General features: G+C 36.8%; 1 non-coding gene across 1 annotated transcript; it reads left to right on the top strand.

Annotated features, from left to right (window-relative positions):
- Window positions 1–4317: 4317 nt before the first annotated feature.
- On the top strand, window positions 4318–4421 carry LOC113832769. Its single transcript, XR_003480235.1, has one exon. It is a non-coding gene; the product is annotated as a U6 spliceosomal RNA (small nuclear RNA).
- The last annotated feature ends 223 nt before the right edge of the window (window positions 4422–4644 follow it).

A 4644-nucleotide genomic window follows, 5' to 3' on the forward strand; every position in this document is an offset into this window, starting at 1 on the left:
TCCACCTAGAGTTCAATAATTACATAACTATTATTTGTTTTTGTTTAGTTATGGCCTATTATTTGATGTCATTTAATTACCATCAATAACAAATATAAACAAGAAAACAATGAAATATTTGAGGAATCTCCATGGAATTATGTGGACATATTTGCTTTAAGCAGGCATAAAATTATTGCCTGTCACAGCAGGAGAGAACAGACACATGAGTTTCTGGAGCTTGTGGAACAAGATGGAGGTTGAAGCACCCTCCTCCCTCAGGGACTGTTGCCTGTAAGTGCATAAAAACCAGACCTATGGTTATGTTGGCTGTCATGGCAAAGGAGAGAGGATACTGATCTTGTAAAACATTCCGGCAAAGACAACAACTGAAAGCTACAGCTAGCTATATTCTCTCTCTCTCTCTCTCTCTCTCTCTCTCTCTCTCTCTCTCTCTCTCTCTCACACACACACACACACACACACTTCAGAAAAAATATGGAAGTTAAACAATTTGCAAATGTTTAAAATATAAAATAACTCTTTTATGTCCAGTTCATATCTGAGGTTTCCATTTTATTGATATGTATTGAAATCTCTTGTCTACTCTGCTTCTTTCTGCATTTACTCTCTTCTCCCACATTGCTTACCCCTTTTCTCTATCCCTTTCTATTTCTAGGTCTTTTTCATTTCTTGTCTCTGACATTTTGAGTACAGTATGTTCTCAGATGGTTTCCATGGGGAGTTACTAAAGTGAAAGCCACATTCCTTTTCCAGATGCACTTCTAACACAAGTTTCATGGCTTGTTATGATTAAAATAATTAAACTGCATTTGCTTGAAAATAATCCTGGGACTGTAGGCATCTCCCACCAGGTTGTAAACAACTCAAGAGTCATGGCATCCTGGGTTTGCTGTCCACACCTTGTGTGGAGTATAATGCTGGCATATTCACAGTGTCTAATAAAAGATTAAGTTGACAACAAATAAATAACTAGTATTTTCAAAATATTGGCATGGTTTACATGATGATGTGGGGTTTGTATGTCAAGAGAAATTCACCGCAAGAGAATTCTATTGTGTGACTTCATTGCAAATATTTGCATGGACTTAAGATTGAATAAAGCACAAGAGAAAATGAAGGGAAATGGTAAACACCAATATCAATGAGGTTGCCCTCTTCTAAGGTATAACAGTCAACAATTTTTAATGAATAGAAATAGTACACTTTTAAGAAAAAATGGTAGAAAAATGCATATGCCAGTATTATTATTAGTATTTCATATCACATATCAATAAGCATATTTATACATGCAATTTGTTTTACAAGATTGGCAATATACTAGGTATGAGTACACCAACAATGCCACAAACATATGGTTAACCTGTTGTGCTACAACATGATAATGTTACTAGGGATAGGAATCTCTCAGTTGCATTGGGGCATTAGAGGACCACTGTCATATATGTGGACTGTTTGTGCCAGACATACATTTTATAACTGTATTACCTACAAAATCTCAAGAAAATCATCTGCTATGCCACAGAGGAGAGGCTACCTTAAATGCCCTCCCCTGATAATGAGATTGATGACTAATTCATATGCCATCCTACAGCCTTCATCCAACAACTGGTGGAAATAGAAGCAGACACCCACAACTAAACCTTGAACTGAACTGAAATCCAGTTGCAGAGAAGGAGGACTGATGAGCAAAGGGGTCCATACCAGGTGGGTGAAACCCACAGAAACAGCTACCCTGAACAAGGGAGAGCTCTTGGTCCCCAGACTGATAGCTGGGAAACCAGTATCTGACTGATATAGACCCCCTGAATGTGGGTGTCAGTGAGGAGACGTCAGAAATCAATGGGGTCCCTTGTATCAGATCAGTACTTATCCCTAGCATAGGAATTGACTTTAGGAGCCCATCCCACATGGAGGGATACTCCCTGAGCCTAGAAACAAGGGGGTGGGCCAAGACCCTATCCCAAAGAATATGACAGACTCTGAAGACCCCCTACGGAAGGCCTCACCCTCCCTAGGTAGCAGAAAGGGTATGGGATAGGTAGGGTGTTAATTGTGGGGGGGGCAGGGGAAGAGAGGAGGGAGAGGGACCTGGGATTGACATGTAAAATAATCTTCTTTCTAATTCAAATAAAAATTTAAAAAAGAAAGTCATCTGGGAAAGAGAAACTGTAGATATGATGGAAATAGAAGTAAGCGTGTCCACTGGGAATCTTTATATGAAATGTTTAGAAAGGCACTTGAGACAGCAGGTGAAAACCTAAATTAAAGTTAGTGTGTTCTGCACCAATCTTGAGAGAGAAGTGAAAATGACAATGATGGGCAGAGTACAAGATTTTCATTTGCTTTGCAGTTTGCATAAGACAGGCATATTCTGCAACCCAGAATTTCACTCTAATTGGTTACCTTGGTGACAGTACTACACCTATTCAGGGAGAGATAAAGGAGAATGTTTTCTTCAACTTTGCTCACAAGTGCAAAACACCCTTTAAAAAACCCACATCAAACACTCTAGAAAAATAATAGGTGGTTGATTAGCACAATGTGGTATTTGACAGCAGTGAAAGTGAGTAGACTATTGCTACCTGCCAGCATGAGGAATTTCTAAAATAAAGCCAATGAGCTAGTTCACTTTTAAAAGGTACATAGAGAGAATCCATTCATGTAAAACATAAAACACAAATGAAGGTAGATTTTATATGTTAATGAACCTTTAATTTGGGGAAGTTTTATTTTCACAGTTTTTAATATTTTTCTTCTGAACAAGATGTTTTATTCTGAATAGTATGTAATTTGAGGTTAATCATGAATGCTTTAGCTTTAGGGTGGGGAAGAAAAGCTAGAGAGAAAATACCAATGATGCCTATGCTTGGTTAGTGAAATGTGTACATTTGATGATATTGTTAATCAAAGAAGGAGGTGAGCTATTAAGAAGATAGACATGGACTCCCTATTTCAAGCAGGTCAGTCTCTATCTACTTTAGTAGCTGATGCTGATCTCCAGTTATGCTAGTGACCTCAGACAGGAATCACTCTTTCCCTGAATCTGTATAGGTTTTGTATAAATCCAACAACAATGTAACAAATGAGCATTTTGTAATGTAGTAAATGAATGATTCCATGTATCAAGAATACAAATCTATTTAATAATCTGTCCATACTACACATATGCCTCATTTTACACATACATGTGTACCTGTATGTACACATGTGGATGTTGTGGTTAACTTTAGTAACTACATCCCATTGGCCTAGAGTTTACCAGTTATGCTGGACACGGTGATCAGCAAGCCCCATAGATCTTCCTGTCTCCACTTCCCCAGTGTTAGATATACAGATCCATGTCACATGCCCAAAAGTTTTGCACTGTGTCTGGAGATCGAACTCAGGTCCTCATACCTGTAATGCAAGCACTTTCCCAATTAAGCTATCATAGTCTCATTTTTTCCCTTTGATTTTGTTTTTGTGATTGTGTATATTTCTTAATAAGTAGCCGAAGGACATACAAACAAAGCCTATTTATGCTGTTTCTAGAAACATGATATACAGCAGAAGTACAAACATTTTGATATGTGAGTTTCTATCAGGAGGAAAGGAGATATTAGGGGCTGGGGACCTTAACTGAATCTGTAATATTTCATTTCCTATTTTAAAAATGGTTTGATGCACATATGGCAAAATGTTAACATCTGTTGAATCTTAGTGATGCCACATAAATGCTTGGATTATTTTCATAGTTTTCTACATACTTGAAATTTCATGTAATTAAAAATAACACTATTAATAGGAAATGTGAAATCTATTCATATTAAAATTTAAATTACAATTTATAACAAAATGGTCACATTTTGTGTGAGTCATTTTTTGCAACATCTTAATATTTCTAATTTTAAGCTTCCAGAAATAAGCCAGATAATGTGCTAAGTTCTACAAGCATTTCTTATTTTTGTATTTTCTTGCTTCTAAGTATTCTATTTCTTTATGTATTATTTATGTTTTGAAGAATAAAATGTTCCCATGTGACAGAGTGACTTTTACAATGTATCTATCAATCAACCAGCCAGTATCTGCTGAGCTCATATTATGTGCCAATTTCATGGCACTTACAGTGAATTAAAGTAGAGTCAACAAAGAAACCAGAATACAAGTGAATATTAATTATACATTGTAAAAAATATTCTGGAAAAGAAAATTAGTGCTGGTGATCAATAGCAAATTTGGAGTAGTACTTCAAAAATGTATGTTAGAAGAAATGACATTTAGTGGTCTTCATAGGTGACAAGGATTTGATGATAAAAAGCATGGGTCAATGATTGGCTTTCTTAAGCTGCAGGTATATGAAAATCGGAACAATACAGAGAAAATTAGCATAAAACCTGTGCAAGAATGATGAACAAGATCATGAATTTTGCTAGTTAGAAAGGCCCTGTATTAGAGATGCCAAGAAACCTCCCCAGGCTGTTGTGACCACCCTTGACCAGCAAGAAAACCGAGCTCATTGCTCATTGGCAAATTTTATTTGGAAAGCTCTCCAATCCAAATATTGTCCTGGCGATAAACAAGCTCTTACCAAATTCATCCAGTTGCCAGGTGTCATACAGATGCGATTGAGTGCATCTATCTGAGCAACTGTAAAAGCTGCCG

The sequence above is a fragment of the Cricetulus griseus genome, assembly GCF_003668045.3.
Source record: "Cricetulus griseus strain 17A/GY chromosome 1 unlocalized genomic scaffold, alternate assembly CriGri-PICRH-1.0 chr1_1, whole genome shotgun sequence".
In the NCBI taxonomy this organism is placed as follows: domain Eukaryota; kingdom Metazoa; phylum Chordata; class Mammalia; order Rodentia; family Cricetidae; genus Cricetulus; species Cricetulus griseus.